This window comes from Hylobates moloch, unplaced genomic scaffold (genome assembly GCF_009828535.3).
Source record: "Hylobates moloch isolate HMO894 unplaced genomic scaffold, HMol_V3 SCAFFOLD_7, whole genome shotgun sequence".
Taxonomy (NCBI): Eukaryota; Metazoa; Chordata; class Mammalia; order Primates; family Hylobatidae; genus Hylobates; species Hylobates moloch.
Genome location: NW_026652282.1, coordinates 132,505,654 through 132,521,055, shown reverse-complemented (window position 1 = coordinate 132,521,055; position 15,402 = coordinate 132,505,654). Strand labels below are relative to the sequence as shown.

General features: G+C 41.3%; 1 protein-coding gene across 2 annotated transcripts in view; it reads left to right on the top strand.

Moving 5' to 3' along the window:
- Positions 1 to 7,957: 7,957 nt before the first annotated feature.
- Positions 7,958 to 15,402, top strand: part of VAMP7 (vesicle associated membrane protein 7) — a 57,998-nt gene continuing 50,553 nt past the window's right edge. For both annotated transcript variants that reach the window (XM_032757821.2, XM_032757822.2), the window contains exon 1: positions 7,958 to 8,062. The gene's annotated coding sequence lies outside the window, so the exon portion shown is untranslated. The remainder of the gene's footprint in view (positions 8,063 to 15,402) is intronic.

The following is a 15,402-nucleotide window of genomic DNA, read 5'->3' as shown; positions in this document are numbered from 1 at the left end:
AAAATAGGTAGCGGTCCTCGAGTCCACTCCCCGCTGGAGTGAAGAGAACAACAGGGAGGACGCCTTCCCAGAGCAGCTGCCGCCGGTCCCTTTGTCCCCCGGCTCGCTTCAAGCTCTGCAGCCGCTGGGGCATTTCTGATGAGGGCCCTGGGAGGTATATACTCCGAAACATTCCGCCCCTCGCTAGGATTTACGCACTGTCTTCCAACCGTTTTGCTGTGGAATGCGAGCAGTTCATGTCCTTTGCCCACTTTTTGATGGGGTTGTTTGTTTTTTTCTTGTAAATTTGTTTGAGTTCATTGTAGATTGTGGATATTAGCCCTTTGTCAGATGAGTAGGTTGCAAACATTTTCTCCCATTCTGTAGGTTGCCTGTTCACTCTGATGGTAGTTTCTTTTGCTGTGCAGAACCTCTTTAGTTTAATGAGATCCCATTTGTCAATTTTGGCTTTTGTTGCCATTGCTTTTGGTGTTTTAGACATGAAGTCCTTGCCCACGCCTATGTCCTGAATGGTATTGCCTAGGTTTTCTTGTAGGATTTTAATGGTTTTAGGTCTAACATTTAAGCCTTTAATCCATCTTGAATTAATTTTTGTATAAGGTGTAAGGAAAGGATCCAGTTTCAGCTTTCTGCATATGGCTAGCCAGTAGGGACATGGATGAAACTGGAAAACATCATTCTCAGTAAACTATCGCAAGGACAAAAAACCAAACACCGCATGTTCTCACTCATAGGTGGGAATTGAACAATGAGAACTCATAGACACGGGAAGGGGAACATCACACTCCGGGGACTGTTGTGGGGTGGGGGTAGGGGGGAGGGACAGCATTAGGAGATATACCTAATGCTAAATGACGAGTTAATGGGTGCAGCAAACCAACATGGCACATGGATACATATGTAACAAACCTGCACATTGTGCACATGTACCCTAAAACCTAAATTATAATAAAATTAAAAAAAAAAAGAGCTTCTGAAAATTGTTCGAGAGGGGCGGAGTCGGGAAGCCAAGAGCGTGGGAGGCAAACCTCAGCCCCCCTCGCTGTCTGTGAGGCTAGAAGCCTCGGTTTTCCTTGTCTGGAAAAGGGGGTTTTGCTGGTAATAATAATTCCTTCACACCGTTACTGCAATGATTAAATGCAGTAATATATATCTATCTTAGAATACTGTTTGGTACTGAGGAGTGTTGGCCCTTGTCATTAGTATGCATTCTTTCAACAAACTATAATTGAGCACAAGCTCTGTGCTACCCTGAGGAGATAAGAGTGGTGAACAAGACTAATAACGTTCCTGCCCATATGAAATGTATATCCTAATGATGGTAAATGGAAAATAAGCTAGTAAACAATAAAAAACATAATTATTTTAATTATCATAAAAAAAAAACAAGAAAATATGTAGAGTGAACATGTGGCAAGTGGCTAATGAGAAGCCAGTGGTCATGGAAAGTCCATCTAAAGAGGGGCCTGAATACCAAGAAAGACATGCACACAGATCTGCAGGTTCAGCATTCAGTGCAGAGTAAACAGCTGACGCAAAAACTCAAAGGTGAACGCATGCTTGGTCTGTTCCAAGGTGGAAATCATGCACTTGTTATATGACAATGACTTAAAGATGCATTTCTATCCCTGCACATGTAGGGACAATTTATATGTACATCTGCATTCTCGCCAAGAGTTGGAGAATGGGAAAGATATGGGAACCTGTCCCAGCTGTTTTCTCATTATTAAAGTGATTGGTGACAAAGATCAGCATATGTGCAGAGAAACAGATCCAGCACCTTTCACCAACAGATAATTTGTTAAATGCTGAAGGATTTTTAGCCAAAATCCTGAACAACTGGAAATAAGCCAAGGTGGAAAAAAATCTAATGCCAAGTTACAGACCTTTTTCATGAGGACACCAGTTTTGTGGTTTACCATTCCATTAGAGTATGCATTCTTTTTTTAAAAACATTTATTTAATTTTTAAATTTTAGATTCAGGTGGTATGTGTGCAGGTTTGTTACAAGGGTACATTGCATAATGCTGAGTTTGAGCTCCTAGTGAACCCATTGCCCAAATAGTGAACATAGTACCCAATAGGTAGTTTTTCAGGAGAAAGAAACTGTTCTATTAAAAAGAAACCTTGCACTCATATGTTTATTGCAGCACTATTCACAATAGTAAAGTCATGGACTCAACCTAAGTGCCTATCAAGGGCGGAGTGGATACAGAAAATGTGGAACATATACACCATGGAATATTAGGCAGTCATAATAAAGAATGAAATCATGTCCTTGGCAGCAACACGGATGCAGCTGGAGGCCATTATTCTAAGTGAATTAACATAGAAATAGAAACCATAGGCCATTATTCTAAATGAATTAGCAAAGAAAGTGAAATTAACATAGAAATAGAAAATCAAATACCACATGTTCTCACTTATAAGTGAGAGCTAAACAGTGGGTACATATGGACGTTAAGATTGAAATAAGAGTATGGATTATTTATAGCAAATCAAAGAAGAGAACCAACAGATTGGACATACCCTCATTTTATGCTTAGAACTTTGAACTGGAATTGTTCGTAATTTTCCATCAAAATTTTAAGAGAAGATAATTTAAAAAACAGTGCCGTCCCTCAGTTTCATCATTTTATGTCTTAAAACTAATCACTCAATATCGGATAGCAACAGTATCTATCTCAAAGTCATTAGTATACCTTGGTTATTAAGATAATTCAAATTAGCCCTTCCAGTGAAGTTGACATCACTTTTACTGTTTTTAGAAACTTTGAAACTTAAGAAAATGAGTTGCCTCCTCACTGCTACACTTCCACTTTCTGCACCAAGCCTTGGGCTTGCCCTTAGGCTTTCCTTTTTAGAATGTTCGTTTTCTGTGAGGCAGGCCTTTTCTGTTACTCTCCATGCAATGCGTTAGTTGTGGCTTTAAAGAGAAAAATTAGCTCCCAGTTTCTCCAGAGCTACAAGTTACTCGGTAAGAAAGAAAAGTCAAAAAGTGAAATAGTCTCAGAATTTGGAGTTTCTGTGTGAATATTCCATAGGTTTCTTAAACATTAGGAAAAGATAAAGAGACAAGCAGCCAGGGGAGGTGAAATTGGTAACAGAATGAGAGGAGCAAAGCATGCTAACTTAGTAAATAAAACACTTGAATAACTTTGCCAAATCAGAGCAGGTATTTCTATATCTGCATGCTCACCAGTTTTTAGAAAAGGCTAATGAAATTGCTCTCCAGATGGGAGTTGATGTCAAGTCTTACGGCAAGTGACAATGCTTTCGGCATTATCACAATATCATGTCACTTCACCTAAAAGGTGAAGAATCTACAATAACTCTGTTTGCTGAAGATCTTGAAAGTAGAAAGTGAAATCTCAATAGACGTGCCCTGGGGCACATCTACTACACCTCTGTAATCTGCAACCAAACCAGAGGCATTCTCTGACAGAAAAATATTTCTTTGGACAAAAATAAATATATAAAGAGAGTTGGGTCATCAGCCTTCTTTCTTTTGCCAGAGTGCTGAGAAGAACGAGAAATTTAAATCACCTATATGAAGAATTTAAAATTTCCTTTATGTACACAATTTAACTGTGTGCATATAAAATTAACAAAAATGCACTGATATCTAGCAGGTTGTTTAGGGAATGGCTCCTATAATTAGAGAGAAAAATGGCTTGCCAGAACGTGAGCACTCTATTACCAATAGCTGCACATAGTCATTGAAGGTTTAAATCAAACACATCTGTGGCCTTTAAAAAATTTTTTTGCCTGCCAGCACCATGGCTGCAAGCAGCTATTAAACTGAGATATAATAAATAATCAAAATGTGGATGCTGGAAGTGCTTGACACATTATGAGAAGCAGTGTTCCTATCACAGATATAAAGAAATGGCATGTTCTTGATGTAATGAGAAATCTTACTACTATGTGGAACACAGACACCTCAGAAGTAATTAGCTGGGGGTGGTGGCACGTGCCTGTAGTCCCAGCTACTAGGGAGGTTGAGGCGGGAAGATCGCTTGAGCCCAGGAATTCAAGGCTGCAGTGAGCTGTGATCGTGCCACTGCACTCCAGCCTAGGCAACAGAGCCAGACCTTGTCTCAAAAAAAAAAAAAAAAAGAAAAAAAAATTATTCACAACTGCTTTGCAAAAGTTCATGTTAGAACCACAGATGGCTCAGATGAACAGAGGAAGGTATGTGACGACTCTAACTGGAATAAGCTGCAATGAAAAATATGTCCCATACTCAAATGTCAATTATTTTATAGCTATCGATAATGTGTTAGCTCCCTCTACTGATTGTGAATTTCAAACGAGAACAGGTATCCTTGATGTAGGTCTGTTTTGAGCATAGTATAAGAGGAAGAAAAGTTGCCTAAGTCCAAACATCCAGGAGAAAAGAAGCATGAACAGCAACGGCAATCAGTAATACACTGCAATCATGTGATTTTGATTCAAAAGCAACAGAATCACTGGATTTGTTTGTAAGCCACAAAATAACACATCACATGAAGCTGGAAGCCATTATCCTCACCAAACTAATGCAGGAACAGAAAATCAAACACTGCATGTTCTCACTTGTAAGTGGGAGCTAAACAATGCGAACACATAGACACAGGGAAGAGAACAACACACACTGGGGCCTGTCGGGGTGGGGTTGGGGGAGGGAGAGCATCAGGAAAAATAGCTAATGCATGCTGGGCTTAATACCTAGGTGATGGGTTGATAGGTGCAGCAAATTACCATGGCACACGTTTACCTGTGCAACAAACCTGCACATCCTGCACATGTACCCCAGAACTTAAAATAAAAATAAGTAGGTTAGAGGACAAACTGCTAAATCTAAGATGCATATTTGCAGCACTGCCTAGCATAGTAATAATTTAGAACATCTGGCAGCCCTTTAAAAGTCAACAGACTGCTTTCATCTCTGTTATCTCATCTGATCGTCCTAGGGCTTGGTGGATAGAATTATCTCCATTTTACAGGGGAGAAAACTAAGGCTCCAAGATTTAGTAACTTACTTCAGTCCCATCAAGGGAGAACTGGATCAGATTCCGGATCCAATTGCCAGGAGGCAAACCCTGATCCAATTGCTAGGATCCAATCTTGATCCAATTGCCAGGAGGCAAATATTTCTGCTGTCCCACTGGAATATAGGGCTTTCCTGGCCTGCCCTTCTAGGTTCTGCATTTGCCAGCCCTAGGATGAACACTTATACAGGAGCTATTTCTAAATGTCTAGATAGCCATGTTTATCAGTGCCCCACCATTCATTATGGTAATCCTAGATGCTGAAAATAACCATATTAAGGAAATTAGCCTGTGTACATTCACTCTCGTTGTCATCTTCGTTTTGGTGGGTTTTGGCCGGCTTCTTTACTGCAATCTGTTTTATCAGCAAGGTCTTTATGACCTGTATCTTGTGCTGACCTCCTATCTCATCCTGCGACTTAGAATGCCTTAACTGTCTGGGAATGCAGCCCAGTAGGTCTCAGCCTTATTTTACCCAGCTCCTATTCAAGATAAAGTTGTTCTGGTTCACATACCTCTGACAGGGAGGCCTCAGGAAACTTACAATCATGGTGGAAGGCAAAGGGGAAGCAGGCACATCTTACATGGCCAGATAATGACACTACAAATTTCAGGGTATAAATAAGATTACTTTAGGAGAGAACATGGAGTAACAGGGGGCTTTGCTAGAGTCCTGAAAGCTCTAAAGAGAGGCAATATTTAGAGTTCACACAGCTTAGTAACTCAGATCTCTCTGACTCTAAAACTCATTCTTTTTCTAAGATACTATGCTGCCTCTTAAAGAATAGATATTGAATACAATATAATTAAGTTAATATTAATACCAAATGCAAACCTTTGCAAAGGGGGAGATAAAGCAAGGGGAATGATTAAGATCACCAAGAAGAGTGTGAAGAGTAAGAAGAGAAGATGGCATAGGGCAGAACCCTATGGAATGTGAACATTTCTAAAGAAAATGAAGAGCTGCCACAGAGGTGGGAGGAGAACCAGGAGGGTGTAGTGTCTTGGAAAGATCTAAGAGAATAAAGGGGTTCAAAAAGGAGGGACTAAGGGCCATGTGCGGTGGCTCATGCCTGTAATCCCAGTACTTTGGAAGACCGAGGCGGGTGGATCACGAGGTCAGGAGTTCGAGACCAGCCTGGCCAATATAGTGAAACCCCGTCTCTACTAAAAATATAAAAAATTAGCTGCCTGTGGTGGTGCGCGCCTGTAGTCCTAGCTACTCGGGAGACTGAGGCAGGAGAATCGCTTGAACCCGGGAGGCGGAGCTTGCAGTGAGCCGAGATCGCGGCACTGCACTCCAGCCTGGGTAACAGAGTGAGATTCCGTCTAAAAAAAAAAAAAAAGGAATAATCAAAGTAAAGTCCTGCAGAATTGAAATATGGTAATGGCTGAAAAGTATCTATTTGTTTTAGCAACACTGTTGAGAATTTTGTCTGTAAAGGAGAGGTGAGAGAGCGATCACTAGCTTATCTGTGTTTGGTCTGTGTTTGGTGAGGGGGCTTGGGGTATGGGGTTAAGAAAGGTGACTTTGGAATGTTTTAGATGAGAGAAATTTTGACAGCCTTTAAGTCCTGATAGTAAAGAGCGAGTTAGCAGAGAGCCGTTGAGGAGTCATGCAAGGAAGGGTTCATCAGAGGAGCGTGACTCTGAGTTGGCAACAGGGAATAGGGATGGAAGAGGGCTGGCTTAGATCAAAGGAGAGTAGTCGTTTATTATTATTATTATTATTAATTATTATTATTGCAAAAAGAATAGGAGAAAGGATTGGTGAGGGGTACAAGAAAATTAGAAAATTTCATGGCAAAAGTAGAGGCAGTTCCTGTCAGATGAATTCTATTTTGTCTGTGAGGAAATAGGCGACGCTGCCTCCTGAGACTAAGCAGGAGAGACGGGGCAACCTTGGCTCTTCGTTTATGCCGCCTACTCATTGCTGGTAGATTCTTTTTTTGGGGGGGGGGTTAATAATACATTTATTGCACTTGCTTTATCACTAAAATATCAGGTCCACAGTTAGATGGATTTTCTAAGTATAACTTAGTATTTGCTTACCAGCAAGAAGTGGGCAACCCTAGGGAGGTATATTTCTTTTTTTTTTTTTAATTATAATTTAGGTTTTAGGGTACATGTGCACAATGTGCAGGTTTGTTACATATGTATCCATGTGCCATGTTGATTTCCTGTACCCATTAACTTGTCATTTAGCATTAGGTATATCTCCTAATGCTGTCCCTCCCCTCTCCCCCAACCCCACAACAGTCCCTGGAGTGTGATGTTCCCCTTTCTGTGTCCATGAGTTCTCATTGTTCAATTCCCACCTATGAGTGAGAACATGCGGTGTTTGGTTTTTTGTCCTTGCGATAGTTTACTGAGAATGATGGTTTCCAGTTTCATCCATGTCCCTACAAAGGACCCAAACTCATCATTTTTTATGGCTGCATAGTATTCCATGGTGTTTATGTGCTACATTTTCTTAATCCAGTCTATCGTTGTTGGACATTTGGGTTGGTTCCAACTCTTTGCTATTGTGAATAGTGCCGCAATAAACATACGTGTGCATGTGTCTTTATAGCAGCATGATTTATAGTCCTTTGGGTATATACCCAGTAATGGGATGGCTGGGTCAAATGGTATTTCTAGTTCGAGATCCCTGAGGAATCGCCACACTGACTCTGCATCCTCTCATTTTCCTGGATCCCTATAGGGCATTTGACGCTGTTTACCACAAGAGCTGTCGAACGAACGTGAGACGCTCAGTGATACTCCAGTCGGAACTACCACTCCCAGAATGCAGTACGGCTCCTGGGAAGTGCGGGGGGTGCTGGGAACGCAGCAGGCCTAGCCCTGTCGCCCGCTGCCATTGGAGGAGCGTACCCACTCCCAAGAGGCCACGCGTAGGCGGGGCGCTTCATGCGGAAGTCAGCGGCTTCCGGTCCCAGCCTCCTCTGGGAGCTGGCAGTTGGCGACTCTGCGCTGACCCGCGCCCCTTCCGTCCCGAGCCCGCGCGCCCTCAGAGGGTGCCCGGACAGGTAAATAGAGTGTGGGGCGCGCCCTGCGGGAGGCGGGGAGAGAACTGCGGAGGGAGGGAGGGAGGGCGGAGGTGTCGACGGAAAGGTGCTGGGGTGGAGCGAGGAGGCAGTGCAAGGGGTGACTTGGTCTTCTCTGGTGTCGGGACAGTTCCAGTTGTCGGGCAGGACCAGTTTTGGCGAGGTGGAAAGGCCTCGCCACTGGAAAGGCCTTGAGTTAAAGAGTGTCAGAATGCGTCACTGAAGTTGTCATTACAGGAGGGGGAAAAAAAATGTTAACTTTCTCTCGGTTTGCATTCTACAAGACCTTTCTGTAGCATTTAAATCTCTTGAGATCGCCCGAGTCTTCTAAAAACTCTCTGCGTCCTTGTTCGATGACGTCACTTTCTGCTTCACCTTCTACTTCTGGCTGTTTATGCTCTTTCGTGGGTTCCTAGCCCCTTATTCGCCCTTCCTCCACTGCTCAGGATTGACAGTCCCCTTCTTCCTCTGTTCAGGAGCTGTATTTCTGCCTAGACCCGTTTCCTCAGCTTCAGACCTGTTTGGTGTTTTTATTAATGGCCAATGTTTGTTTATCAAATTCTGACCGCGTACTTTGGTAAATGCTTTACATCTCCCTCTCCCATAACGCTCACAAAGAGAGGATACAGTCATGTTTGGGATATTAATTCCCTTTGAATACCTGTGGCTGAGAGCAGATCCATTCATATATTTAACACATATTTATTGAACGGCTGGTATATGCTTGACACTCTTTTAAGTGCGGGGGATACAGCTGCAAACGAGACTTAGGAGGTTGCTGCTCTCAGGAACTTACATGTTTGTGTCTAGAGGGGAAAACAGGAATAATCAGGATTATGTTATATATTGGTTAATGCAACATAAAACGGGTGGTTGACTTGAAAGGGTGGGATCCTATCCTAAGAAAGTCAGAGGGATCGGACTGGGTCTCAGGGCATCGTCCAGAAAGAATAGTTGTAAGACCAACAGGAGTAATCTTGATCTGTAACATGACTTTTCGTAAACACCTCTTCTTTCCCCCGTCTAAGCAGTGTTTATTCTTCATTCTTCTATATCCTCCAAGGTTATTGCATCAGAATTCATGGTTTATCTGTAGTTGGTTTATTCCTTCTAAGACCCAGAGAGAAGAGTGGGGGTTTGGATTACTATTAGCTCAATTGCTTTATCTTACTTAGAAAGATAGTTTGGTTGTGAAAATATTATTCTTACCAGGTCCTTCTGAATATAAAGTTACCTACCATTTATAGTACATTTAAAACCAAAATATGCTCAATGTTCACTCATTTATTCAACAAATATTTGAGGGAATATTAGATGGTAGGCACTGTGCTGAGCACTGGGAAAATAGGGTAAAATAGACACTTTGACCTCTCTTCCAAGGAGAAATAATCCTAACAATATACTGAGGAAATTCCTAAGGCATAGGCTGACACCTGCATTCCTGTTCTTCATCCGAGGTGAGATCATCACAAAACATTAAGACATTTCCTGAGCAATTGTGGACATTCTTAGATTATTCACTTATTATACTTTATTGCATTTATTTATATCTGTCTTCCCCATTGTTCTATGGCCCCCTCAAGTATAGGAGTCCCTTCTTCCTTAACTTTATACCTCTAGTGTCTATTTTGACTGTCATATAGTAACCCACCAGTACATACGTGTTGAACTGAAATAGAAAGACTCCCTATTTGATCAAGTTTAAATGACATGATTTGTACAAGGCCTTCTTTATGTAAGGCCATCAGCCGTATTCCTCAACCTTCTCATTCACCAAAGGTGGACCATTCCATCTTATCAGGCTAGCTTATGTACCTTCTTTACCTTGTTCTCACCTCTATACCTTCTCTTCTTCCATCTATCCCTCCTAAAAGGATCTCCCATCTCTTCCCAAGCACCTTGTGTACCTCCTTCCATTAATTTAGTGGGCCAGTTAATTTAATAATCTCATGATACAGGGGTGGAAATTAATTTCCTTTTTATATTTCCTATGAAACATTCTGCCAATGAACTCTTGCAAGAATTAACATAATAGATCCTCCTGCAATAATATAAATAATGATACAGAATACTTTAAAAATTTTACATTGACTATCACCATGTGCTATGTAATGAGTTAATTCTACTACTTTATTTGAACAGTTGTATAACCTCTGTTCACACAGCGTGTTTTGGTATCATTTGGTTTCTACTTGGTAGAAACACATCTTTTTTTTTTTTTTTTTTTTTTTGAGACGGAGTCTCACTCTGTCGCCTGGGCTGGAGTGCAGCGGCACGGTCTCGGCTCACTGCAACCTCCGCCTCCCAGGTTCAAGCAGTTCTCCTGCCTCAGCCCCCTGAGTAGCTGGGATTACAGGCGCGCACCCTAATTTTTTTTTGTATTTTTATTAGAGACGGGGTTTCACCATTTTTGGTCAGGCTGGTCTCGAACTCCTGACCTCAGGTGATCCACCTCGGCCTCCCAAAGTGTTGGGATTACAGGCGTGAGCCACCATGCCCGGCCAAGAAACACATCTTTGAGTATTACTTTCTCCTTAGCCTGAGGTAATTTAAGTGGTAATGTTATTCTGCCACATTGTCATTTTCAGGATGTCAGATAAAAGCCTCAAATATTAAAATTAAAGTTTTTTTTTTGTTTGTTTGTTTTTTGAGACAGAGTTTTGCCCTTGTTGCCTAGCCTGGAGTGCAATGGCGTGATCTTGGCTCACCTCAGCCTTCACCTCCTGGGTTCAAGCGATTCTCCTGCCTCAGCCTCCCGAGTAGCTGGAATTACAGGCGTGCGCCACCACACCTGGCTAATTTTGTGTTTTTAGTAGAAACGGGGTTTCTCCATGTTGGTCAGGCTGGTCTCAAACTCCCGACCTTGGGTGATCTGCCCGCCTCAGCCTCCCAAAGTGCTGGGATTACAGGCATGAACCACTGCGCCCAGCCAAAATTAAAGTCTTATTCCATGCAGATGTCTTTCAATTGTAAATCATTACTGCAAAAGACAAATTTTGTCTTTATAACTGATTAAAAACAACAGCAGTACAAGAGTGCTTGAGTCATGACTGCCATGAATTTAGGATGTGCCAACCTAAGATCAGCCAGATGCTTCTAAGATGTAAACATTAAGCATTGTCATTTTAGGTGATTTATTGACACGTATTTCTTTGTAGACAGGAATGCAAGTGCAGTACTGAATTGTGTGCCATTGCTCATTTATAAGATACACATGTAGATGATCCAGAATATTCTTATACATTTTTCAGTGTTATCAAAATACAAATGCAGAATTAAAAGATTTCTCAAAACACATGGACTTGGCCTTTCCCCTTACTCAGTTACCTGAAACTGTCTTCAGCCTCTACTTGAAGATGCTTCTGCTGAGGAGGAGCATTTTCATCATTGCTGTTCTATTTTATTACCAAATTTTTTTATACAGGCAATTTCTTACTTACAAATGGATATATTCTAAAAGTACTGTTGTAAGCTTATTGTTTGGAACGCTGGATGCATTTTCTTCTATAAATAATGCTATCCATGATATTTACATTGTTATGCCAACCGGTATCATTTTATTAACTTTTAATTTAGTGGACTCGAAGACCTTCCCCACAATTTACAATAATTCCTCTATTAAAAAACTGCATTTATAATTCTCATTTGAATTCCCTTATAGCATATCTTTTTTTAAAGAAACCCAACAACTAGAACAAAAATATCTTTAGTCCCTTAACATAGTAAAAACAGGCTTTTCTAAGTCCAAGCTGTTGTGGGTGACCCTTCTAGCCCTTAGCTCTAAGGACAGTCCTCCAATATGAGCAAGGAAAAAGAAGGGACAGAGGTTTTAGAGAGGGAGGCAAGTTGGGTGATATGAGTATCTGGAAAGGGAAGGGTAGGATTTATTTGGGATGAACAGTGAGTTTCTAAAATGGAAGTTTGCCTTGCTTGTCAGCCGTTTGGCTAAGATCAGGTATAGTATCAGTTTAAAATGGGGGTTTATTGTGGGTTGAATTGTGTCATCCAGAAAGCTGTGTTGAAGTCCTAACCCGTGGTACCCGTGAATGGGATCTTATTTAGAAATAGGATCTTTGCAGATGTAATTAAGATGTAATTGAAAAGGAGGTCATACTGGAGTAGAGTGGGCCCTTGATCCAATATGACTGGCATCCATATAAAAGAAGAGAAGAGAGACAGAGAGAATGCAGTGTGAAGACACAGATACAGAGAACACCATGTGACTGCAGAGGTAAAGATTGAAGTGCTGCACCTCCAAGCCAAGGAACACCAAGGATTGCCACCAAACTATCAGAAGCTAGAAAGAGATAAGGAAAGGTTCTCTCCTACAGGTTTCAGAGGGAGCATAGCCCTGCCAACATCTTGATTTTGGACTTTTAACCCTCAACTGGTAGGCGATACATTTCTGTTGTTTTAGGCAACCAAGTTTTTGGTACTTTATTACTGCAGCTACGGGAAACTAATACACAGGATTCTTAGCAGGAATGAAGTAGAATTGGGATGATGGCTGTGGGACCAAGTGAGGAGTGAATAGGAGAACAAAGAGGAACAGTGTTGTATGGGGCTTTCCTTTATGTTGCATTATCTTTTTTTCTTCCCTTCTCTCTCTGGCTTATCTTTTCATTCCTTTTCTTCTTGGATCTTATCTTTATATAGCACCTTATGGTTTATTGGGCATTTACATACTGCTAATAATTAGCAGAGCCAGGTTTTCTAACTCCAAGTGCAGTGTTCATTGTGCCACAATTGTTTCTGTTATCCCAATACTCATCAAGACGTTATGTTACAATGGGGGCAGGTAAGACTTCATAGGTGGGATTTTTAGCAGTATAGGAGAGAGGAAGGAATTCCTGTTAGCGACATCTAGAAGGAAAGTAAAGTTTCTGTTGCTATGTACCCACTGTTTAACAGTCATTTTTAAGTTGGGGACTGCTTTTATTGAACAAAACACTACTTGCCTATAACTTATATCCATTGTTCTAGTTATATTCCGAATAATGTGCTCCCTGTTGCAGGTGACTGTACTTTATATAAACTCAAAAACTATTGTCATGTTCCCTCCAAGTCCTCTCTTTCTCATGTTGCATATCTCTAGTTCCTCCAGCCAGTCTTCAGATGACACAATCTCCGTGTCTCTCACCCATAGTGCCTCCCTTTTGTCCAATCGTTAAATATTCTACCCAGAATTGAATTCAGTATTTTACATATGTTCTAACCAGCACAGAGTGTAATGGGACTAGTACTTAAACAGGTCAGGACACCCTATTTCTTAGTGTACTTTGAGATTATGTAAGCATTTTTAAGCAATATCGCATACCGTTGGTTCATAATGAACTTACGGTCCACTGAAACACTAGATCTTTTTGTATTAATTGTTGCCAAGCTCAGTTTTCTTCTTGAACCTGCACAGGGACTGAGGCTGCTACTTTTTCATCTCTCTGTTCCAGAGACCATATGATTTCTTATCTATGTTTCTCTTTGTGTTTTTGTTCCTCTCTACTGTGTCTCTTTGACCCTAAGCAATGACCTCCTTCCTTGTTATGAAATTTCACTGGTTGTTTTACAGTCTTCATTCTCTTTCTTTCCTTTCGGCTTCTGGGCCACCACACTTTTGGCTTTCCCATTTGGTCCTCCTCAGTCTTTGTGAGTCTCTACTTATCTACCATTCCCTCAACTGTTGGTTGTGCTTTGGGTTTTATCTTCGGCACTATTCTTTTTTTTCTGTATGCAATATATCTTCAGCAAATAAATCATGTTTAAAATGGCAGATCTAACTGAGCTAATCTAGGAATAAAAGGGCACAGAATCAGTCCCGGAGGAAAGTCAACATTTAGAGGTCAGGTAGAGGAGGAAGAGTCAGCAAGAAGACAGAAAGAGCAGCCGGAGATGTAGGAGCATTTCAAGAAGGAGGGTTGGTCAGCAGTGTTGACTGTGCCTGAGAGATCAAGTAAGGTAAGAATAGAGAAGCAACCACTGTATTTTGCAATATAGAGGCTGTTGGTGACCTTAGGAAGCGTGGTTTTCTGGAGTTCTAAGGGCAAAAGCCAGATTATAGTAAATAGAAGAGTTAAAAGGAGTCAGAGGAGCAGAGGTAATGCATAACAATGCTTTGAAGAAACAGGACAGGGCCAGGCACGGTGGCTCACACCTGTAATCCCAGCACTTTGGGAGGCCAAGGCAGGTGGATCGCTTGAGCCCAGGAGTTCAAGACCAGCCTGGGTGACATGGTGAAACCCTGTCTGTACAAAAAAATACAAAAATAGCCGGGCATGGTGGCACACACCTGTAGTCCCAGATACTCCGGAGGCTGAGGTAGGAGGATCACTTGAGCCTGAGAAGTGGAGGCTGTAGTGAGCCAAGATTGTGCCACTGCACTCTAGCCTGGAGCTTGGGTGACAGAGCAAGACCCTGTCTCAAAAAAAAAAAAAAAAAAAAATGAAAAGAAACAGAACAGTAGGATCCACAGTTAGGGAGGCTTTAGGATCAAGGGAGATAAAGTATAAGACAGCAATTTGGAAACTATAACTTATTATGTATGTGTAAGGAGAATTCTAGAAAGAAGATGGCTGAGATCACAACCCTGGGGAACAACTTCAATTAGAGAGTAGGAATGAAAAAGAGACCCCCAAAAGACATTCAGCCCAAGAGACAGATGAGCACCTTCTGCTCTGTGTGCTGTCCTTCCTTGCTGGGATTGCAATAAGGAATCTGCACATTCCTGGATCTCAAGCAGTTTATAGTTTGCTATTGTGTTTCACAAAGTATGTTTGTGTGAGTCACCTGCATCCAGACAGACTTGTATTAAATACAGATTCCAGGGCCCTACCTCAGGCCTACGGAATCAGAATTTCGGGAAGTGATGCCAAGAGTTTGAATTTTTAGCAAGTGACTCATACTCTGCCACACAAGACGATTCGTATTCCCACTACAGTTTGATAACCACTGGTATGTTGGGTCTGAGCATGTTAACAAATAAGAGTAGGTTTAACAGTTAATTGAAGACTAGTAAAGGATTTGTTCATCTCTTTTTATGTTTATGCCATTAAATAAGAGAAGCTGGGTTTGTTAGGTGGGAAATAATAGCACATATTCATAGGCAGACATAAGGAAAATAATCTTAAACTCATGCCATATCGTTTTAGTAATGTTTTGTTTATGAAGGGTCTTACCATTCCTTTCTTGTGGAAGCTTTGAGTTATTTTCACTTTGTTTCTATTATGGATAATGCCTTTCTACTGGCAGTGTACAGTAAAAGGCTAAGATTATGAGCTCTAGAACCGTACTGCCTAGGTTTAAATTGCAGCTCCACACTTACTAGCTTT